The sequence below is a fragment of the Solanum verrucosum genome, unplaced genomic scaffold (genome assembly GCF_900185275.1).
Source record: "Solanum verrucosum unplaced genomic scaffold, falcon-dt-bn FXZP01000102.1, whole genome shotgun sequence".
NCBI lineage: Eukaryota > Viridiplantae > Streptophyta > Magnoliopsida > Solanales > Solanaceae > Solanum > Solanum verrucosum.
Genome location: NW_026019930.1, coordinates 269,872 through 295,312, shown reverse-complemented (window position 1 = coordinate 295,312; position 25,441 = coordinate 269,872). Strand labels below are relative to the sequence as shown.

The window sequence follows — 25,441 nt, the reverse complement described above, 5'->3', positions numbered from 1 at the left end:
AATTGATTCAAAATTGTGATTGGGATTAGTTGGATTTGTGGTGGTGAACTTATATTTGAATTTTCAAGTCAAATGGGGAAAAATCTCATCTATTTGACATGAATTTAGTATTCAATTTGGAATAAATATGAAGAACATGCTTATTTGGAATCATTTTATTTTTTTTAAAAATACTTATCTAAAATTTCCAGAAATTACAAAAGTGGCTTAATTGATTTTTTAAATAATTTTTAACATGTAATTTCACGTGTAAGTAATTGTACTTCACACACACTAGTTAGATGAAAAAAGGGTTTATAATATTACGTTCTGATGAGTTTAGGGGTTCAGTTAACAAATTGATAAGTAGGAGGGTCTAACTTACGAACGGAGCCACGTACAGGGGTCTCCCAAGTCATTCCGCCAAAATAAAGAAGACTTTTTGTGGTCCTCAATAACGTTATGTTAAACGTATCAAAATGTTTTTTAATCTTATGGTTTTAACTTTTAAGCATGTCATCTGAAAAATTGAAATTAAAGTGTTGCAAAAAAAAAGTTATTCTTTTTTTAAAAAATTAAAAAGAAAGAAGTTTATTTTTTTGAACGAAGAAAGTACTCCTATATTTTATTTTATATAGCTATTTAATATTTTATTTTATTTTATGGTCAATGAAAATTTATTAAGAAAAAGCCAGAAGGCCCACATCACCTCCAAAAGACTTTGTCCAAATTCCCAAAGTCTTCTAACACTTCTTAGAAGACAATAACCATTAGAATCAAATAGGAAACCTTTCCAGAACTTCATCAACGATTTGGACTTCTTAGCTCATTATCAACATATGCCTTTCAAGATTTCATCTTTGTAACTTCGATCTGAGACTTAAGTCATCCATCACTGCTACCATCAGAGCCAGAGCTCTTTAGAAATGTCGGTTGAAGATTCGTCTGAGCAAGTTGGGACGGTGTGTTGCAAGATCAGATTTGAAGTCAGGTTCGTTAAATCTATTCGATTGATCTTCGACCACTTATCTTGTTAACTATACTTTTCTTGTGGAAACTTATAACACCTCATCTCTTGTCATCCTTCCTAGTGAATGAGCTTCCGTAGAGACTAATACCACACTTTAGAAAGATGACATTAGATGAAATGTCCAGTGAGATTATGTACATTAACTTGATAGATAATAAATCTGCAAATACTTGATGTAGCTCATAGATAGAAAGATTATTGGATAGCAGATGTTCATACTGCACAAAATGTCTATTTGCCTTGTGTGTAACCACCACGAACACCTCAAGCTCTCACCAGGTGCGATGGTTCCAAACGACCAATCGTGAAATAGCTTCAGGCAATTTAATATTAAGAATAGAAAAACGACCAATCATGATATAGCTATTTAATATTAAGAATAGAAAAAAAATAAAATTTCCTCCTGTCTATTTTACTTTATGCACGTCCTCTAAGAAAAATATTAACTATAAGATAATTTGACTCTAAAATTTAACTTCTTAAAGGAATAATATGCCTAGTAAATAAGTAGAGACGCAAATCAAATAAAAAGAGCTTAAAGTTAACCAAGAAAATGCGATTAAAGAATATTACTGAATTAATGATCATAAGTTATTATGATCTTATATACGTGACTTATATTATTAATTAAAAATAAATGAAGTTTCAATTTTAATTATTATTCATTATTGGTTAAAGTAACTTTAAAAAGAAAAGAAACCAGAAATGGATTTTTTTAATAATATTTTATGAGGAATGAATATGTTTAAAAAGAAAAATAATACTAATATATTTATTAGGAAAAGAACATTTTCTACTTATTAAGTAATATTAATGATATTTTTAAACTAACCTATTAGAGAGCCTCTTTTTTTTCAATGTCACATGGTTTAAAGATATCTTTTGACGCATTTTCATTTTGAATAAATTTTTTTACTTATTTTGAACTATAAAACATATCCTATAATTTCGGCTAAGAAAATTGCATTAGAGATGAATATAGAACTGTATTTCGTAAGAAACGTGTAATTTATAGAAAAAATAATAATTTGATGAGAATGTTGATAATGAAATCACAAGTTCGTAATAGTCGCCTCAGCCGAAAGAAGTTTTTCAAAATTAAAAATAATAAAATCTTATTTAAGATCGACAATGTCTCAAGAAAGATTAAGTGATTTGGTTATATTATCGATTGAAAAAGAATTATTAGATAAAATTGACTACACAAAAATTATTAACAACTTTGCATCTCAAAAAACTAGAAAAATAGATTTAAAATAAAAACATTGCTTATATAATTTTTATTTTAAGGCCTCTAGTAGTACTATATATTTATAGTATCACTATTCATTCTTCAATATATGTCCATCCTCTTCTTTCTCAATTTCGACTTCTCTAAACCCAAAATTGAAGCATCAAATTTAACTTTTTGTTGTTTTTTCTTATAATTATAGCATCTTCATTTTTCCTAATGAAAGGTGACAGCAATTAATTCAAGATAGTTTGGCCGGATCATAGTAGTTTCCACAATCGCCAATTGACATGGATGTTGTTGAAACTTCTGGAGAGCCTTCCACAAAACCTAGTAGTACATCAATTTATGATGATGATGAAGTTGTCGGCTTTGAGAAACATGCAGAAATTATGATGAAGAAATTGACACAAGGAACAAAGGAGCGGGATGTTATCTCCATCTATGGAATGCCTGGACTCGGTAAAACAACTTTGGCAAGGAAGGTGTACTACAATCCCTCTATTGTTAGTCACTTTGATGTTAAAGCATGGTGTGCTGTGTCACAAGCATATAATAGAAGGACGTTATTGGCTGAGATTTTCAAACAAGCAACAAATGCTGATAGCGAAATCAAAGAGGACGATGATGTAGCTGACATGTTGCGCAAGAGTCTAATAAGCAGAAGATATCTCATTGTATTAGATGACATTTGGGATGTCGAGGCATGGGAAGATTTAGAAACATGTTTCCCTCAAGGTAATTATGGAAGCAGAGTAATGGCCACAACACGAATTGAAAAAGTGGCTAAGCATCTTCAGCACCACAGTGATCCTTATTATCTTAGCTTTCTAACGTTCGGAGAGACTTGGGAATTATTGGAGAAGAAGGTATTTCGAGGAAAAAGTTGTCCCCCGGATCTACTGGAAGCAGGGTTACAAGTTGCCCTACACTGTAAGGGACTGCCTCTTGTTGTTGTCTTGATTGCTGGAATTATAGCAAAAACGGAAAGGAAGGCGTCATCGTGGCTCGAGGTTGCAAATGACTTAAGTTCCCTTGCATTAGGAGAGCAGAGCATGAAGGTGATACAATCAAGTTATGACCATTTAGAAGACCACTTAAAGCCTTGCCTTCTTTACATGGGATTGTTTCCAGAAGACCATAAGATCCCAGTGGACCATCTGCTGAAGTTGTGGATGGCTGAAGAGTTTGTATTGAATGCCGAAACAGAGAACATGGAGGAAGCATCTCGAAATTGCTTGGGTGATTTGCTTAACAGAAGCTTAGTAATGGTCTCCGGAATGAGAATTGATCATGTTGTAGAATACTGCTCACTTAATGATGTAGTGCGTGAGTTCTGCTTGAGAAAACTCACAGAAGACAAGTATATGCAGCTCGCAGTGCCATACAATCCGTATCAACATTTGCATTCCACAGAATCACGGTTATGCATTTATATTCATGATGATCTTATTAAACAATTAGATCATTCCAACTACCAGCTAGATAAGATTCCAATGCTCCATTTCAAGGAAACGAAATCTCTGGAGTTCATTGCTCATCCAAAACTCAATACATGGAATAACCAATATTCAATTCCTTTAGATTTAGTTGTTAAATTAAGATTTGTTCGGGCATTGCATTTGATGGATGTCGCATTGCCAAATTCATGGGCTACTGCAATGCAATCGCTAACTCAGTTGAGGTACGTTGCATTTTCTGTCAAACATTTTGAATTGGAGTGGATATCACACCTACACAATCTCCAAACTCTACAGCTCCGGTCCAATGAGAAGTTACACCTAAGGGCTGATACTTTATGGGAAATGACGAAGCTAAGGCATGTGAATATAGACTGTTTTTCGTTGGTATGGGAAGACAATGACGAAGGAAGTTTTGAATGTTCAACAACTATGCTAGAGAACATTAAGACTTTTCACACTTACCATATATTGTTGGATAATAAGAATCCAAGGTTCTGGTGGAGGTTTTCAAATCTCGAAGATCTCAGCCTCCACGTTAAATGTGTACCTGAGTTTCCTCTGTTTTCCATACCGAAAGTTCATACTAGTCTTCATTCTCTTTCTCTGGTTTTATCTTTCACGGAATTCTGGGATTCAATTGGCCGATGGGAGAGCTATTGTGTGTTCCCTCCAAATCTTAGGCATTTGCGCCTTACTGGCTGTTTCTTAACGGAACAAATGATATTAAACATTGCAAGATTGGAGAATCTTGAGAGTCTGAAATTAGAGTTGGGAATTCCTTTGGGGAGATCAGAGAGCTCTTGTTGGGACGTCACAAATGTGGAGTTCCCTTCACTCAAATACTTGACATTACTCCGTATGCAGATAGACGAATGGAAAGCTTCAGAGGAATCCTTTCCGGTGCTTGAGGTGCTATCTATAAAAGCTGGTTTCGATTTCCGGGAGATCCCTCCTAGCTTTCAGGACATTCCAGCGCTGCGACTTATTGAACTGTTTGACTGCAACGACCATCTTGTTGATTCAGCTTTGCAACTCAAAAAAGAAATTGAAGAAAACACAGGAAGTGACAGTCTCCAAGTTGTTAAATTGAAGGACTAATAAAACTGATAGAGGAAAACACCTCTTTAATTTCTTCCATCTCATATATATGGAGGAAACAATTCTCTGTATGTGTATTCAATCTTGTAATGCTCATGAATTTGTTAGACTGCTTATTTGATTTTGAAAGGCCTAAATTACTCGAGCACACAGACTACTCTATCAAAGTCGGACTTTCAGAAATTAATATATATTAAAACAGATGACATTAGGGGGTGCAAAATTGAACCGAAAAGGTGTTATTAGTTTATTGTTATTGGATTATTATTGGGTTAATGGTTATTTAATGGTTTTTATAAAAATATTATTGGATTATCGGTTTGATATTGATTTTTTAATATTGGATTATTGGGTTAACCGATAAGCCATTAAGAATATAATAAGTAATTTGTTATTTTGTTCTTTAGCCATACATAAATATTAAACAAAAAATATCAATATAATTACTATATTAAACTATAACTATAAGGACTCTACACAATTAACACTACTTAACTTTGTCCTCTGCATTTATCCTTTTAGGACTGGGGGATTTGTACACAATTACAGGGGATGAGTTTGAATGGGATGAGACTTACGTCAAGGTAGCAGATCTTGCCACTCAAGGAGAATGGAACGTGGATATTCTGAATGATATTTTACCCTCAGATCTGGTGGAACATATACTTTGTCACATCAAACCACCTAAAGAGAGATGTACTGAAGATAAACCATGCTGGATGTTGGAGTTTGCAATTCAACTTTTAGATAGAATAAAGTTCGTCCGTTTCTCAAAATTCAAAAGCAAATTTGACTCTAGGAGTAAAAAAAAAAAGATTTTAGAATCCATATACCAAATGCAACAAAATAGTACCTTAAGTGCCCAAAAAGAGTTTGTTTCTTCTTTTACATCTATCATAAATATAATTGTTCTTTAGAATTTAGATTATATGATATTTTTTCTATTGCACATTGAACAATACATGAATCGGTAAATAAAATACATGTGATAAAATATATGGAATATAGATAAGATATATGGAGACTAGAATGTAGACATCATCTTATTCAAATATCTTCAAATCTTCTCTTAAATATGCATACATGAACGTAAGTAGTTCATGTATTAAATAGACAATCCAATCATTCAATAAATTCATAACAATACATGAGTTTAAGCAGTTCATGTATAACGAAATGGACAATCCACTCATTCAATGAATTTATAATGATACATGATTTTTTTTCTTCATATAATTACTTTTTTCTATTTAAGCTATAAATAGTCGCACAAGATAATTTCCTCCGGTATTAGTTACGCTAAAGACTAATCTTTAATATTTCCACACCGAGAAATTCAATCAGAACATTTTTTATTTTATCAAAATATAAATATTGACATTTGAACGGTTAGATACACCAATTTAATAGTTAATTATTTAATTTATATATATATAAATTATTTTTAATTTTTTAAATTTATAATTTCAATAAAATACATAAAACTTTGAAATGCTTTTTTTAAAATTTTATTATATTCATATATAGTAATAATTGTCTATCATTCACATTTTTCCGTTACCATAACTTTTTTTTTTTTTTAAGAATAAAGTTAAAAGAAGGAAAACTTATTTTATTTTATTACTCCGTAGATAAGTAGATAAGAAAGAGAAAAAGAAAAAAAAAAAAGCAAACGGGGAAAAGAGGAGAAGAAAAGAAAGAGACTTTTAGTCAAAAAGCAAAAATTATTGTGGGTCCCAATTTTTTTTGAACTTTTTAAAAATAAATTTTAATTTATTTAATCACTTTTTTTTAAAAAAATTTTGTGAACACTCAATTATTGTATTGATTTGGTTGCTGATATTTTCCACTACAACTATTTGTCATTTTTTTAATTTCTGAAACCATCAATTTAGGGCAATCAACAACTGAAGGTGAGATTTTTTTATTCTTCTTTTTGCTTATAAAATACTTCAAATTGGTTTGTAGTTTATCCAACAAAGATTATTTGCAACCAAAATTCAAATCCTTTGAACTTGGTTTGGGTGTTTTTCTTCTCTAAATTATGAAATGATGTTGTTTTCATTTCTTTTATGGAAGGTGACAAAGCAATTAATTCAATTCATGGAGATTGTTGAGACTTGTGAAGAAGTAACTCTTTCTTCTGGAGAGCCTTCAAACAGACCTATTATTACATCAATTTATGATGACGATGAAGTTGTCGGCTTTTATGAAATGATGTTTTCATTTCTTTTATGAAAGGTGACAAAGCAATTAACTCAAGCCATGGAGGTTGTTGGAACTTGTGGAAAAGGAGCTCTTTCTTCTGGAGAGACTTCAAACAAACCTAGTATTACATCAATTTATGATGATGTAGTTGTCGGCTTTGAGAAAAATGCAGAAATTATAATGAAGAAATTGACACGAGGAACTAAGGAACGGGGTGTTATCTCCATCTTTGGAATGGCAGGACTAGGTAAAACTACTTTGGCAAGAAAGGTGTACAACAATCCCTCTATTGTTAATTACTTTGATGTGAAACATGGTGTGCTGTGTCGCAAGCATATAATAGAAGAAAGTTATTGGTTGAGATTTTAAAACAAGCTACAAATGATAAGATAAAAATCAATGACATAGCTGACAAGTTGCGCAAGAGTTTAATAGGCAGGAGATACCTCATCGTATTAGATGACATTTGGGATGTCGAGGCATGGGAAGATTTGGAAAAATGTTTTCCTGAAGGTGAATATGGAAGCAGAGTAATGGTCACAACACGAATTGAACAAGTGGCTAAGCATCTTCAGCACCACAGTGATCCTTATTCTCTAAGCTTTCTAACGACGTTAGAGAGTTTGAGATTATTGAAGAAGAAGGTATTTCGAGGAGAGACTTGTCCCCCGGATTTACTGGAAGCAGGGTTCCAAGTTGCCCTACACTGTAAGGGATTGCCTCTTGTGGTTGTCCTGGTTGCTGGATTTATTGCAAAAATGGAAAGGGTGGCCTCCTTGTGGCTCAAGGTTGCAAAGGACTTAAGTTCCATTGCTTTAGGAGAGCAGTGTATGAAGGTAATACAATCAAGTTATGACCATTTACAAGACCACTTAAAGCCTTGCCTTCTTTACATGGGATTGTTTCCAGAGGACCATAAGATTCCAGTGGACCATCTGCTGAAGTTGTGGATGGCTGAAGAGTTTGTATTGAATGCCGGAACAGAGAACATGGAGGAAGCATCTCGAGTTTGCTTGAGTGATTTGCATAACAGAAGCCTAGTAATGGTCTCTGCAATGAGAATTAATCGTGATGTAGAATACTGCTCACTTCATGATGTAGTGCGTGAGTTCTGCTTGAGAAAGCTCACAGAAGACAAGTATATGCAGCTCACAGTACCATACAACCCGTATCAACATTTGCGTTCCACGGAATCACGGTTATGCATTTATATTCATGATGATCTCGTTAAACAATTAGATCATTCTGACTACCGGCTGGATAAGATTCCAATGCTCGATTTCAAGGAAACAAATTCTTTGGAGTTTATTGCTCATCCAAAACTCAATACATGGAATAACCGATGTTCAAATCCTTTACATTTACTTGTTAAATTAAGATTTGTTCGGGCATTGCATTTGATGGATGTGGAATTGCCAAATTCATGGGCTACTGCAATGCAATTGCTAACTCAGTTGAGGTACCTTGCTCTTTATGTCCAACATTTTGATTTCAAGTGGATATCACACCTACACCATCTCCAAACTCTGTATCTAAAGTCAAGTGAGAGGATACGCCTAAGGGCTTCTACTTTATGGGAAATGACAAAGCTAAGGCATGTGAATATAGATGGTTTTTCTGTGGTATGGGATGTCAATGACCAAGGAAGTTTCGAGGAAACTTCAACAATTATGCTAGAGAACATGAAGACTTTTCACACTTGCCATATATGCTTGGATAATATGAATCCAAGGTTTTTGTGGAGGTTTCCGAATCTTGAAGAACTCAGCCTCAACATTAAAAATGTACTTGAGTTTCCTTTGTTTCTGTAACATCCGACAATTTAAGTGGCTTTGAAGGAGCTTGAAATTTGGAAATAGTCATTTTTTTTTGAAAATTTAAAAAAAATCTGGAAATTTGGTTAAGTGTGGAAATCAGTGAGTTTTGGCCAACTTTGAGTGGTCGTAACTCCTAGCTCAGGATGAGTTAGGAGTAGTTCCAGTTATGGTTGCGAAGCTCGTGGAATGATCTTTCCAACTCCACCGAGTTTTCTCGATTCCGAGTTCGTATGAGGGAGTTATGCCCTTTAGAAGTTGGGCAGTTGGAAGGGAAATCCGTCCGGAAAATTAAGGGCATTTTGGTCTTTTCACAAATCATTTCTTTTGAGCTCATAATGTTGTACTAGGCTGATATTTGGACCATTTTGCCCCATTTTGAAAGAAAAAGAGTTAGGGTTCTTGAGATTGAAGAAGAGAAGAAGGAGAAGAAGAAGAATAGAAGAAAGAGGAGATCAACAAGATCATTGTGGATTTTCGTCGGGGGTGATCCCTATCAAGGTATGTGAGTTTTCGTGTGGGTTGATCCTTTCCCTCACACACACTAAGTTTATTCTATGATTTGAGAAAAGATTGGAATTGTTGTTGAAGTGTTGAAGTTGTTAGTTGTTGTTGATGTTTTTGAAGTTATTGTTCGTTGTGAGACATGATTAGGTTGTGTATTTAAGTTGAAACCTATTGTATGATTGAGGGAATTATGATTCCAAGAGTTGTGACCCCTTTGAAGTTGAATCACCATCAATTCCCAGAAAGTTTTGGCTGTCGATCCCGATCTACGGACGTGACCTACGGACCGTAGATCGATTGACGGTCCGTACTGGTCAACCGTCAATCGGGACAGAAGATGTGTTCTTGAGCATCGATCTACGGGCACGACCTACGGTCCGTAACCTGACCTACGGTCCGTAACCTGACCTACGGACCGTAAGTCCGGACCGTAGGTCAACACTTAGTCATTTTATTTAAATGAATTCTGGGGAAGTTTCTGACGTGAGCTACGGACCTGCAGGACGGACCGTAAGTCCATCTACGGTCCGTCGATGGCGTCCGTAGGTGCCATCTGTGTCACCAGAAATCTGAAGCCTCAGTCAAGTTTCCCCCATTTCTTTTCTCACTCTCTCATGCATATTTCAAAGTATTATACCTCTGTTTTACAGTTGTTTCCGACACACCAAAGTACGTCTAAGCGTTCAAGAATCCCTCCATAACATGTGATCGGACACCCTGAATTCATAATTCCGATTCAAGGAAAGATAGTTCCAAGTCAAGTGAAGTTAGAAGTCAAGAAAAAGAGTATAGAGTTTCAAGTCGAGTAAGAGTCTCAGTTTCAAGTTAAGTCATGAGTTTAAAGTTGAGTTCGTTCTCAATGTTATTAGGGAACTATGTATTCCCAAAGAAGTTTTAAAGAAATGTTTTTACATTTAAACAAGGTTGGAAACTGAGATTTCCAAAAGAGCCTTCGGGCTAGTTTTTGAGTAAGTATCTCATATCAGCAGGAATAAATATGTTTTAAAAACATAAGAGCCAGTACATTTTTGGGAGTAGTATCGAGCACCGAATTGGGGGAGCGTTCAAAGAACCCACAGCCCCCATAGAACCATATTAGCCACCATGGGAAGAAAAGGATCATACTTTTTAGATGAATCCTTTTCATATTAGACTAGTGGATCCATTAGGCAGTTCATGTCTTATACTTTTGGCCGGGTATAAGATGCTCTGGCAGCGTGAGGTCGATCGCTGTATCATCACTATAGCTCTCATGTGATGGTTGTCGGTTAGAGAAACTCCCACAACAGTTATTGTATTTTCATACATAGAAGTTATTGTATTTTTATATACATCAGTTCATTGTATTTCTATATACATTTCAGGCTTATTGTATCTTTGTATACATACAGAGTTTATAGCATGTTTTAAACAGTCTTTCTTTATATCGCACTTGTTTTAAAAATTGCCTTATATTGAAAGAAGTCAGTCAGGTTGAGTTGAGTTGAGCCAGGTAAGCTATTCAGTTTCTTCCAGATTTTTTTCCTTCTAGCCTTTGTTGCTTAGTTTTCCAGCTCGCATACTCGTACATTCCATGTACTGATGCCAGTTGGCCTGCATCGTTTGATGATGCAGATTCAGGTACCCCAGATCAGCATCCTGCACGTCGTTGATCCAGCTGAGCACTCCAGAGTCAGTGGTGAGCCTCCTTGCATTCCGGAGGACTCGATTATTTTGGTGTTCTTTGTTTTTATTGGGATGTTGCGGGGTCTGTCCTAACATCCATCTCAGTATTTTTAGAGGCTTCATAGACAGACCGTCAGTCAGTTAGTTTTGAGTCTCTCATCTATATATATATGTAAATATTATATTTTGAGATTCGAGTTGCCTTTATGGCCATTTTTTATAAGTTAAGTTGTTTTGAGATGTTGCATTGCATTGAGTTATTCTGTTGAGGTTTCCGCTGAGTTAAGAAAGCCAGGCCAAGGGTTCGCTTGGGGCCAGAAATGGTCTCCGGGTGCCGATCCCGCCCAGGGTGTAGGCTCGGGGCGTGACAGTTTCCCATACCGGAAGTTCATACTCACTTTCATTCTCTCTCTCTAGAGTTATCTTCCTTGAAACTCTGTGATTCAGTTGGATGGAAGAGCAATTTTGTTTTCCCTTACAAATCTTAGGCATCTGCACCTTGCTGGCTTTTTGTTGACGGAAGAAATGGTTTTAAACATTGCGAGTATAAAGAAGCTTGAGAGTCTCAAATTAGATGTGGGATTTCCTTGGAGGAGATCACAGAGTTATTGTTGGGACGTCAGAAATGTGGAGTTCCGTGCACTCAAATACTTGACATTACTCAATTGGCAGATAGACGAATGGAAAGCTTCATAGGAATCCTTTCCGGTGCTTGAGGAGCTATCTATACAAGCTACTGGTCACAATTTCAAGGAGATCCCTTCTAGCTTTACAAATATTCCAACATTGCGACTTATTGAACTGTCCAAATGCATCAATTCACTTGTGGTTTCAGCAATGACTATCAAAAGAGACATTAAAGAACACACAGGATGTGACAGTCTCCAAGTTGTTACAAAAAATAAATAAATGCACTTCATAGGTGCTCTATTTCCATTTCTATAGTCTGTTTAACTTCAGGTAGAATAAAGACAGTACAAAATCTTGTCAATCTAGTTTTACTTGTGAATAATTGAACAATGTTGTCATCTGGTGACTCGTGAAATATTTGTACAAATTGCCTAAAAGAGTTTGTTTCTTGTTTCAGATGTATTATAAACTAGGCAAATTCGATGCAATGAGCTCAACCCAGAGGCCAACAAGGATCTCGAACTTGAGACCTTTAGGCTCTAACATGACAGTTTCAAGCCCAAATCAGTGAGCCAACTACCAGCCCAAAGGATAATATGAACACTATAATAATTCTGCTCACCAACAACAGTAGCATACCAAGTGTGCTCTATTTAAATCAGAAAATATTTAAGCAAATCTTATCCCTATCTTTATGTTAGAAAAATTATTTCCGATAAATTAAAAAACGGAAAAGGGCCAAAAATACCCCTGAACTATTCGAAAAGGTTTAAAAATACCCCTCATTCACCTATTGGGTTAAAAATACCCCTCCATCCACCTTTTTGGTCCACAATTACCCTTAAAACTAACAACCTTTTATTTTTTTAATTATTATTATTATTAATTATTATGTGGCATCTTTCTATTGGATAAATTTAAATTCCAACCCACCAAAATATTTTCTACCCATTTGACCCATTCCGACCCAAACCCAATTAAAAACTTTACCAAAAATAATAGATTTGATCATCTCTTCTCTTCCCCTTAAACCTAATAACCTATTTTCTTTTTTTCTCTTTTCTTATTCAACAATTTCAAGATAAAATTAATGATTGAATCAATTAGTATTTAAGTTTGAAATTAACATATTGGTATTTGAATTTGGTCATATCAATAGAACTAAAAAGTTCTTCTTGATTGTGTTTGAATTTGGTCTTTCTTGTTTCTTCCTTTTGGTTCACACCCATGTGAAAAGATTCAATTTTTTAAGGGGAAGTTGCACTAGATATCTCTTCTTAATCGTGCTTTTATGGTGACATTGAGGTAATCTGACTTGGGTTTTGTTTCTTTCTTCCTTTTGGTTCACACCCTTTTCAAAAGATTCAACTTTTCATGGTGGAGTTGCACTAAAAGAGTTGTTCTTGATTGTGTTTTCATGGTGGCATTGAGGTAACCTGAATTGGGTCTTCTTATTTCTTCCTTTTGGATCACACCCTTTTCAAACGATTCAACTTTTCATAGTGGAGTTACACTAAAAAGCTCTATTTGACTATATTTTAATGGTGGCATTGACCAAATTCAAACACAATCAAGAAGAGATTTTTAGTTCTAATTGGTATTAAATTCGCTAGTTCTTGGTTGATCACTGATATGAATATATGAATTATTTTAGTTATCATTGATTGAGGTTGTATATGATGATGAGAAAGAAAATAGGTTATTAGGTTTGAAGGGGAGAGAAGATGATCAAATCTTTTAATTTTGATGATTTTTATAATTTGGTTTGGGTCAAAGAATGTGGATATGGGTCAAATGGGTAGGAAAAATTTTGGTGGGTTATAATTTAAATTTATCCAATAGAAAGATGCCACATAATAATTAATAATAATAATAATTAAAAAAATAAATGATTGTTTGTTTTAAGGGTAATTGTGGACCAAAAAGATGGATGGAGGGGTATTTTAACCCAATAGATGAATGAGAGGTATTTTTAAACCTTTTCGAATAGTCTAGGGGTATTTTTGGCCCTTTTCCGATTAAAAAATAGAAAGATATCAAGCAAATAAGACAACAAATAATAATACACATTTATCCTAAGGGCTTCTCCAACCCTACACTCTATTTTACTCTCAAAATATAGAGTTCTCTATTTTTCCAGACAACCAACTCCAACTGAATTCTCTATTTACTATCTAAAAAAAGAATCTCCTTCTCTCTCCTCAATATTATATTATTATTTCTATTTCATTTTATTTTCTTATTTCGTAATATAAATCTTTTCTTTCTTTAATAATCATCCTATATAATTTTTATGTTATATAAAATTTAATTTTTGAAATTCTTTATTTAATATTAAATTATATCTTATTCTAAATTTCTAAAGAACAACTAAGCATAATTAAAAAAAGAAATCGACAAGCACGATCGCAATTACAACCACAACTTCTCTAAATCATACACTACATACTTCCTTTTTCGAATATTGTTAAATCTAGAATCAAACTACCGAATTACTAAATTATGGTTGTGATTTTAAAAATTATTATGTTATGTAATGTATTGTATTATTATTTTGTATTTAAATTATTATATTATGTATTGTATTTTAATTAAAATTTGTATCTTATCATTTAAATTTTGTGCATTATTCATAGTGAAAATTAATAATAACATCAAATTGTGTTACAAAGTGATGAAAATTAAAAAGAAAATATTATTAATTCGAGATGAAAGTAATATATATCAAATAATATATTTTTAAAATGTATATTACATTTTGGGAAAACGGTCTGAAAAATACCCCAACTTTGGTCGAATTTGCTGTTGCGATACTAAACTTTCATAAGGACCTATTACCTTCCTAAACTATTTAATAGTGTATTTTTCACCCCCTGAATTATTTAATAGTGTATTTTAAAGGTCTATATGTGCACACGTGGACACATTACTATTTATAATTTTACATTATTTTTTATGTCCACGTGGGCAAATATATATGTTTAAAATACGGTATTAAATAGTTTAGGGAGGTAATAGGTCATCATGAAAGTTTAATATCGCAACAACAATTTCGACCAAAGTTAAGGTATTTTTCAGATCCTTATCCCGTACATTTTAAAAGAATTAAGAATATTAGACTATTTATAAGTCTGAAAATGTATGTTACTTGGGATGGATGTTTGCTACAGTGGGTGGGTCCATAAGTCACATGGGCATTCACCATTTTAAAATAATTTAATTTATTTTAATCACTTTTTTTTTATTTGTGAACACTCAATTATTTTTTTAGAAAAATCTTAAATTATTGTATTTATTTAGTTGCTGATATTTCCCACTACAAGCCGACAAGTATTTGTCATTTTTTTAATTTCTATTACCATCAATTTAGGGCAACCCTTTGGAGCAATTGATCTCTGTTTGCCACAATCAACAACGGAAGGTGAGATTTTTTTTAAATCTTTTTTCGCTTATAAAATCATGTAATTAATTCAAATATGTAACTAACTACTTCAAGTTGGTTTGTAAATTGTAGTACAACAAAAATTCAAATCATTTGAACTTGGTTTGGGTGTTTTTCTTCTCTAAATTATGAAATGATATTGTTTTCATTTCTTTTATTAAAGGTGAAAGAGCAATTAACTCAATCCATGGAAGTTGTTGAGACTTGTGCTAAAGGAACTCTTTCTTCTGGAGAGCCTTCAAACAAACCTGGTATTACATCAATCTATGATGATGATGAAGTTGTGGGCTTTGAGAAAGAAGCAGAAATTATAATGATGAAATTGATACGAGGAACAAAGGAGCGGGATCTTATCTCCATCTATGGAATGGCAGGACTTGGTAAAACAACTTTGGCAAGAAAGGTATACAACAATCCCTATATTGTTAATCACTTTGATGTTAAAGCATGGTGTGCTTTGTCGCAAGCATATAATAGGACGACGTTATTGATTGAGATTTTCAAACAAGCTACAAATGATGAGATCGAAATCAAAGAAGACGATGATGTAGCTGACATGTTGCGCAGGGTTCTAATAGGCAAGAGATACCTCATCGTATTAGATGATATTTGGGATGTCGAGGCATGGGAAGATTTGGGTTTATGTTTCCCTCAAGGTAAATATGGAAGCAGAGTAATGGTTACAACAAGAATTGAACAAGTGGCTAAGTATCTTCAGCACCATAGTGATCCTTATTCTCTTAGCTTTCTAACATCCGAACAGAGTTGGAAATTATTGGAGAAGAAGGTATTTCAAGGAGAGAGTTGTCCCCTGAATCTACTTGAAGCAGGGTTACAAGTTGCCCAACATTGCAAGGGATTGCCTCTTGTGGTTGTCCTGGTTGCTGGGTTTATTGCGAAAATGAAAAGGGAAACGTCCTTGTGGCTCGAGGTTGCAAATAACTTAAGTTCTCTTGCTTTGGGGGAGCAGAGTATGAAGGTAATACAATCAAGTTATGACCATTTAGAAGACCATTTAAAGCCTTGCCTTCTCTACATGGGATTGTTTCCAGAGGACCATAAGATTCCAGTGCACGATCTGCTGAAGTTGTGGATGGCTGAAGAGTTTGTATTGAATGCCGAAACAGAGAACATGGAGGAAGCATCTCGAGTTTGCTTGAGTGATTTGCTTAACAGAAGCCTAGTAATGGTCTCTGGAACGAGAGTTAATCGTGATGTAGTGTACTGCTCACTTCATGATGTAGTGCGTGAGTTCTGCTTGAGAAAACTCACAGAAGACAATTATATACAGGTTGCAGTGCCATACAATCCGTATCAACATTTGCATTCCACAGAATCACGGTTATGCATTTATATTCATGATGATCTTGTTAAACAATTAGATTATTCTGAATACCAGTTGGATAAGATTCCAATGCTGGATTTCAAGGAAACAAATTCTTTGGAGTTCATTGCTCATCCAAAACTCAATACATGGAATAACCAATATTCAAATCCATTAGATTTAGTTGTTAAATTCAGATTTATTCGGGCATTGTATTTGATGGATGTGGAATTGCCAAATTCATGGGCTACTGTACTGCAATCGCTAACTCAGTTGAGGTACCTAGCACTTTATGTCAAACAATTTCAATTGAAGTGGATATCACACCTACACCATCTCCAAACTCTGCAGCTCAAAACAAGGAAGAGGATATGGCTAAGGGCTTCTACTTTATGGGAAATGACAAAGTTAAGGCATGTGAATATAAATAGGTCTTCCGTGGTATGGGATTTCAATGACGAAGGAAGTTGTGATGAAACTTCAACAACTATGCTAGAGAACATGAAGACTTTTCACACTTGCAATATATGCTTGGATAATATGAATCCAGGGTTTTTGTGGAGGTTTCCAAATCTTGAAGAACTCGGCCTCAAAATGAAATATGTACCTGAGTTTCCTTTGTTTCCCATACCAGAAGTTTATACTTGCCTTCATTCTCTTTCTCTGGAGTTAAGTTCCTTGAAATTCTGGGATTCAGTTGGATGGAAGAGCAATTTTGTCTTCCCTCAAAATCTTAGGCATCTGTACTTTGCTGGCTGTTTCTTGAGGGAAGGAATGGTTTCAAACATAGCAAGATTGCGGAAGCTTGAGAGTCTCACATTAGAGACGGGAGTTCCTTGCAGGATATCTGAGAGTGAGAGCCTCTATTGCTGGGACATTACAAATGTTGAGTTCCCTGCACTCAAATACTTGACATTACTCCGTTGGCATATAGACGAATGGAAAGCTTCAGAGGAATCCTTTCCCGTTCTTGAGGAGCTATCTATAGAAGCTACTGGTCAAAATTTCAAGGAGATCCCTCCTTGCTTTGCGGATATTCCAACACTGCGACTTATTAGACTGGGTTACTGCAGCCATTCACTTGGTGTTTCAGCTATGAATATCAAAAGGGACAGAGAAGAAAACACAGGATGTGACAGTCTCCAAGTTTTAGGTGTAATAAATAATTAAATGTATTTAAAAGCAATTCAAAGCTGTGAATTCCCAGCTCTATTTCCACTTCTTAATTCTACTTCTGTATTGTCACATTATTGTCTGTTTTTTTAAGCATAATTCAGATTCTTTTTATCGATGTCCCTGAAGATAAGACATACATATCTTTTAACTTGATCTTAGCTAACAGTTATGCCCTTCAACATTAGATGTGCATAAGTAAGTACTTAAATTTGTATAAAAATAAACAAGTAGACACACATTTTACGTAACATAATACATGTAGGATACCATGTAGGACACAAATTGTCATATAGGACGTGTGTCTACTCGTTCAACTATATTCAAGTTTAATGTCTATTTGTACATACCCAAAATTGAAAAACATACATACCAATTGAGGCCAAGATAAATGATACAGTATATGTTTTATGCCTTTTTTCTGTTTTTATTAGGGAGCTTTTTAATTAGGAAGCTGAGGTTGCAATTCAATTTCCTATATAGTTAGCCACTTGAAAGGTGAATCTTTTAATTCGACTAATTTGGATTTAGGAATAAAACATACACCTTGATTGGAGGGTGGTTACTCATTGTATTGATCTCATGCTTACATTAAATCTAGTGTTTGCAAGGATCCCTCTTCTTCTAGTTAAGAATATTGTATATCATGGTAGAATAAAGATAGTACAAAATCTTATCTTATAGAACTGAGTAGTGAGTACAAACTTAAAAATCAATCTCAGCTGCCATTTACTTTTAGGAAATTTACATCAATATACTATATTAAGAAAATATTTATCATTTATAGAAATAGCATTTTTTTTCACTTTTATTATATTTATAATACAATTTTAATATATATTACAGTGAACAATTTATAGAACACATATAATACAAATTTTATTGATAGATAATACATTTATCACACATTTTAATACAATTATAATACGTGTTAATTTCTTACCAAACAAACATAATATATTTTAAAAAACAGTTATAATACATATATATTGCATATATAATTCACTTTTAATACATATTGCAGATTTATCATAGTATTGCTATAAATGGTAATAAATCAAAAGTATCGCTAAAATCAGTAGTTATTTATTAAAAGGTATTCATCCAAATATTTTTTTCCTTACTTTTATCCTATAGAATGAAGAGTAATAATTAATTAATAATTGTAGTAGGAATATTGATTTGTAAATAAACCAAGAGATAATATCTCAAATGGTCACTCAACTTTGAATAGTTCATTTACAAAATCACTCAACTTAAATTTGTTCACCTAGAAAGTCACTCAACTTTTTATAACTCAAAAGTTACTTAACTATTGACATTTCACTTAGAAAGTCACTCAACTATTTATCCATTAATTTTTTATTACGTAAGCTAACTGACATACGTCAATTTTTAAAATGCAAAACTGCAATTAAAAATATAACTAAAAAAAAAGTAAGAAATCATAATACTAGTATTTTGTGTTTTAAATGATACATAAAAAAATAAAATTGAAAGATTAAAATGAAACAAAATTAAAATAGAGTACCTAAATGAAATATGAGGGCAAATTTATGTATTTGGCCTTTTCTTAAATTGACTATTATTTCAAATTATTGCTTAAAAGCAAGTCTTTCTATAATATTTCCTACAATTAATATTCAGGTACCGGCCACCACCAACTTCATTAATTAACTCTAAAGCTCATTAACATATTTGCAAGTGGAAATCCATTCGAACCTCTTTGGTTTGGCTTATTTTAATTACTTTCTCAGTTTCCATTTCTCTAAACCCAAAAGCATCAAACCAAGCAGTCTTCTTCTCAATATCTCAAGGTTAGATTTCTAAATTGTTTTATTTATTTTTCATATTCAACATACATTTTACTCTATTTTCTTGAGTCTTTAGTTGTTATGTGCGGTTAATGTCTTGTGCTCTAACGGTGTAAGATCTATTCCTATGCTATAAAGTAATTTAGATCATTTCAGTTGTAATCATCGTTAAGTCGAGTTAGTAGCTAGGGTTAGTTACGTTGAGTTATTGATGAAATTTATATCAACTTGAGTTAGTTGGTAATTTGGTATAGTGGGCAGTAGAGTTATTGCTTAGCTTGTCTTGTAATAGATTTGTAAAATTAAAGCATCAAATTTTACTTTGACATCATTATACCGTACAATTCCTTGATCGGATTCTTTTTGTTATTTTTTTCTTACAATTATAACACCTCTGTGTTACTACTCTATGAAATAATGTTTTTTTTTTCAACTGTTTTCCTAATGAAAGGTGATAGAGCAATTAACTCAAGGCAGTAGTCCGGTTAGTAGTTTCCACAATTGCCAATTGAAATGGATGTTGTTGAAATTAACAAACGTAGTATTGCATCAATTTATGATGATGATGAAGTTGTGGGCTTTGAGAAAGATGCAGAAATTATAATGAAGAAATTGATACGAGGAACAAAGGAGCGGGATCTTATCTCCATCTGTGGAATGCCCGGACTCGGTAAAACAACTTTGGCAAGTAAGGTGTATAACAATCCCTCTATTGTTAATTACTTTGATGTTAAAACATGGTGTGCTGTATCGCAAGCATATAATAGGCGGACGTTATTAGTTGAGATTTTCAAACAAGCTACAAATGGGATTGTTTCCAGAGGACCATAAGATTCCAGTGGACGATCTGCTGAAGTTGTGGATGGCTGAAGAGTTTGTATTGAATGCCGGAACAGAGAACATGGAGGAAGCATGTCGAGTTTGCTTGAGTGATTTGCTGAACAGAAGCCTAATAATGGTCTCCGGAATGAGAATTAATCGTGATGTAGAATACTGCTCACTTCATGATGTAGTGCGTGAATTCTGCTTGAGAAAACTCACAGAAGACAAGTATATGCAGCTCGCAGTGCCATACAATCCGTATCAACATTTGCATTCCAAGGAATCACGGTTATGCATGTATATTCATGATGATCTTGTTGAACAATTATGGAATGACCGATCAAATCCAACACTCATGAATACATGGAATAACATGGAGTTCATTGCTCATCCAACACTCAGTACATTGAATAACCGATCAAATACTTTAGATTTACTTGTTGAATTAAGATATGTTCGGGCATTGCATTTGATGGATGTGGAATTGCCATATTCATGGGTTAATGCAATACTACAGCTAACCGAGTTGAGGTACCTTGCACTTTATGTTGGAAATTTTTGAATTGCAGTGGATATCGAACCTACGCTATCTCCAAACTCTACAGGTCAAGTCACATAAGAAGTTATGCATAAGGGGTGCTTCTTTTTGGGAAATGACGAAACTAAGGCATGTGAATATAGAACATTTTTCCTTGGGAGGGGAATACAATGACCAAGAATCTGCAACAACTATGCTAGAGAACTTGAAGACTTTTCACACTTGCTATATAAGTAGGTATGATATTAATCCAAGGTTCTGGTGGAAGTTTTCAAATCTTGAAGAACTCAGCCTCTGCATTAAATATGCACCTAAGTTTCCTTTGTTTCCCATATCGGAAGTTCATACTTGCCTTCATTCTCTTTTTCTGGAGTTTACTTTGACGGAATTCTGGGATTCAATTGGATGGGAGAGCTATTTTGTCTTCCCTTCAAATCTTAGGGATCTGTCCCTAAATGGTTGTTTCTTGACGAAAGAAATGATTTCAAACATTGCAAGATTGCGGAAGCTTGAGAGTCTCAAATTAGAGGGGGGTACTCCTTTGGAGAGAACACAGAGCTATTGTTGGGACGTCAGAAACGTGGAATTCCGTGCACTCAAATACTTGATATTACTCGATATGCAGATGGACGAATGGATAGCTTCAGAGGAATCCTTTCCGGTGCTTGAGGAGCTAGTTATACACGATGGTTACTACTTCAAGGAGATCCCTCCTAGTTTTGTAGATATTCATTCCAACACTGCGACTTATTGAAGTGATTGACTGTGAGGTTACCACATAATATAATATATTTTTTTAGTAACTTATGTTCATCACCTCTTCTACATGCAGGTTGAAGAGATGAAAGCTAAGAAGTTGTTATTATTTGAATTGCAAGCTAAAATTGTCTGGATGATTCCAACATCATTCTAGTTCTGAAATTTGTTTGAAAAGTTTTTCACATCATATATCGATCTATGTTATCATGTATATTTCAGTCTTGTAATGCTGATGAATTTGTGAGCTATTGTTGAAGTCTATATCAACTAGAGTTAGTTGGTATGGTGGACAATAGAGTTATTGCTTAGCTTGTCTTATAATAGAGGTGTTACAAGGGGGAAGGGATTACGAGTTTAATTCCTAGGGTTACAAGAGTTTGTAATCTGAATCTTGGCTGGATGATTAATGGAGTTGTTGCTGAAATCATGTGAGACATGTCGTGATTTTTTCCTCTCCAAGCAAAAAGGTTTCCACGTAAATATCGTTTGTTCTTTACATTACACATTACTTTCTGTATTGTGTGTATGCGTGTTAAGGGACCTGGTCTAGTTAAGTTGTGATAGACTCATAAAAGATATCAAAACATCTCTAACGCATCTGATTTTCATGTACACAAATTATTACTGAAAAGCTCTACCAAAATAGCATTCAGGGCTCAGAAATGAAAAAGCGTCAAAAGATATGTTAAACAATGTGACATTGAAAAAAAAGACGCTGGTTAGTTAAAAAATATCGTTATTGTTACTTAATAAGTCAAAATGTTTTTTGCATAATAAAAAATATTAGTATTATTTTTCTTTTTAAACATATTCATTCCTCATAAAATATTATTAAAATGTCAATTCTTGTTTCTTTTCTTTTAAAGCTACTTTAACTAATTATTAATAATAATTAAAATAGAAACTTCATTTCATTTAGTTTTTAAATTAATTATGAGTCATATATATATATGATCACAATTACTCATCATTAATTCAGTAATATTCTTTAATCGCATTTTATTGGTTAACTTTAAGCTCTTTTTATTTGATTTGCTTCTCTACTTATTTACTAGGCATATTATTCCTTTAAGAAGTTAAATTGTAGAGTTATTAAACTAACGTAGTAATTACAAATCATAAACACACATTGATCATAAAGTAAAAGTGAAAAGAAGATCAAGAAGAACAAGTAGGTATAGGTGGGAGTTTAGATTGACCTATTTTGTGTGGTTTTTGGCTTTTAAGCTACTTTTTTAATTCTATATTAATTAAATTTTTGAAGTTTTTTTCATTGTTAGAAATAATTGAATTGTTCAAAGTTTAAGATGGATGTTTAATTTGTTTTTCCATAGTTGTCCTTTCCTTTAATGAAGTTCGATATTTTCTATATGAGATAAATTGTACTAGTAACAAAGTTACATTTTTTATTTCACAAAGGACAATAGTGGAAAGTATGATTTAAATTATGTCTTTAATTTGAGTATTTTTCTTAATACGTGTGTATTGCCTCATAAATTTAGTTAATATGGAATATATGGAGTATTTTTTAGTTTTGAAGTGTTTGGATAACTCAAAAAGTGTTTTTTAAAGTTGAAAAGTGTCAAAAAATAGCCAAAAGTTTGTCAATCCGTTCTTATTTACTTGTCAAATACTCCATCTGTTCTTATTTACTTGTAAAATATTCCATCCGTTCATTTTTACTTGTCAATATTTGACTTAGCATACTCATTAAGGAAACAATTATTGATATATGTTTTACCATACTATCCCTACTAATTAATGTTTAGTATTGGGTCTTGAAAATGATATGGAGAATAGTATTGAATGATAAGAGTAAAACATAGAAAAAAAATAATTATCTTTTATATATATATACATGTCAAAAGTGATAAGTAAAAATGAAAATCTATTTTAGAAATAAATGACAAGTAAAAGTGAACGTATGAAGTATTTTCTAATTTGATTTCCCTTGTCATTTTTGACAAATCAAGGAAGACCATTTTTTTTTCTTCCTATTATACCCTCAATTTATTAACATTGAATCAATCTCTTTGAAAAATGTAGTGAATAAATATGTTTAAGACTCTATCAGTTAATAACAATAATTATTTTCTTAATAGGTGTGTTAGATCAAAATTTGACAAGTACTAAATATAAAGAAGTAATAAATAAAAATAATTTAGTCAAATTATTTTATACTCTAGCTAATATTTTTCTTGGAGGACGTGCATAAAAAATGACAAGTAAAATAGACGGGAGGTTTTTTTTTTTTTACTATCCTTAATATTAAATCGTTATATCATCATATATTTTTTTTGTATTTTGCTTACTTTTGGTTCGATAAAGGGTTTGTTCCACATTTGATTAAAAGAAAATGTCATGGATTCAGATTCTTCTAAATTAAAAACAAAGCAGTAAAATTGAATTGAAATCATCAAAATTAACTTAAAAAATAAAAAGCATTTACAGTGAAGCAGAGTTTGAAGGATGGGAAGGAAGGAGTAAAATATCAAATCCGCTTCCTTATAACAATATTAAATTCCTCTATGAAAGAATTTCATGATTATTTAAATCTTGAAATAGGTGGTTAATTCCCAAATTTTTTAAAACATTCACCATGAATGTAGTTGAGCTTAAAAAATGGTGGCTGAAAAATAGGAAGAAGAAGGGAAAAAAAATAATTAAAAATTGATTAATAAACTTTTCACGCCCAATAAACGAGTGTATCACACTCTCTATGTCATGTAAGCAAAACGTGTCAAAATGACTCATCAAAATCTATTTGAGGTGTCTAAAATGAATAAAATCTAGTTAAAGTGTCTAATTGAAAATTGGTGTCAACTTTAGGGGGCCACCGATGGGTTCGACCATTATTAAAAGTGGGAACCATCTGAGTCAAAATTTAAATTACGAAAATGCCCCTTGCCTATTAATTTATTTCTTAAAATCATTTTTCCATTTAAGATCAACTTCACACCTCTTCATTTTCCTAACTTATCATCATATTATCATAAATAAATAATAAATAATAAATGAATAAAAAATAATTTTATTTTATTAAAAGTGAAAAGCTTCAAAATTTAAAGTTGAATTGTCATTTTACCCATATACTAAATAAAAACGTTATAAAATATTTGATTAATTAAATATTAAATATAATTAATTTGTCATTTTTCCTTCACATAAAAATAAAGAGAAATAAAATTTCTATTAAATTAGTAAATAGTAAGTATATATATAAGTGGAACCAAAATATTTTAAAAATTGAATTATCAAAGTGTCCATGAAATATTGAATGACATTAATATCCTTCAATCAAATATTATTCCTACAATAATATTGTACAAGTATAAATATACACTTAGTTCAATGCATTAGGCTATTGAATATATATATCCGAAGATACCCATTAATATTTTGCCATTTATTTATCTCCTATTTATGTTTTTTTTTTTTTTGCTAAAAAGTAAGTCTATCTTCTAATAAATATAAATAATAATATAGCAAATGAATGAACTAGATAAATCAGAAGACATGGAGTTGTGTGTATTCAATTTCTGTAAATGCTTTCTTCTTCTGATTCCTAATGCAAAAATTAAAACATCTCTTTGTAGTAATAAACATAAGGAGAATTTGAAAAGTTGCTTGATATATTCAATGTGGAGTAAATTCTTTTGATCAATTCAATACAATATATTTTATTAAATGCTATATATTGTGTATAAACAGTGAAAAATCACAAGCACCTATCCCAACTCATCAAATTATAAGATTATCAATCCTACTATGTGCAGGCGATATTTTCTCATATTTATTTTGTGTTTGTATCTCTCTTTTCTATTTTGATCTGTTTATGTTTTTTATTTTTTTTTATTCACATAATAAGTTATTGTCTTTAATTCGACTTATTCATATATGTTTTCTGATTAGGTGAAAGTTCATCTCACTTGGATAGGTAAGCG

At 32.7% G+C, this 25,441-nt stretch overlaps 1 protein-coding gene, 2 long non-coding RNA genes and 1 pseudogene across 4 annotated transcripts in view; 2 read left to right on the top strand and 2 right to left on the bottom strand.

Annotated features, from left to right (window-relative positions):
• The window catches only part of LOC125830656 (60S ribosomal protein L7a-2-like), a 431,324-nt gene that overhangs the window by 242,900 nt on the left and 162,983 nt on the right, over positions 1 to 25,441 (bottom strand). The window lies entirely within an intron of this gene.
• LOC125830735 (uncharacterized) lies at positions 2,623 to 15,631 on the top strand. Its single transcript, XR_007443157.1, has 2 exons — positions 2,623 to 2,725; positions 15,471 to 15,631. It is a non-coding gene; the product is annotated as an uncharacterized LOC125830735 (long non-coding RNA).
• LOC125830498 (putative late blight resistance protein homolog R1B-12) lies at positions 7,067 to 11,904 on the top strand (annotated as a pseudogene).
• Positions 7,407 to 25,441, bottom strand: part of LOC125830726 (uncharacterized) — a 165,462-nt gene continuing 147,427 nt past the window's right edge. Inside the window, exon 3 of the long non-coding RNA XR_007443156.1 lies at positions 7,407 to 7,455. This is a non-coding gene — a long non-coding RNA (uncharacterized LOC125830726). The remainder of the gene's footprint in view (positions 7,456 to 25,441) is intronic.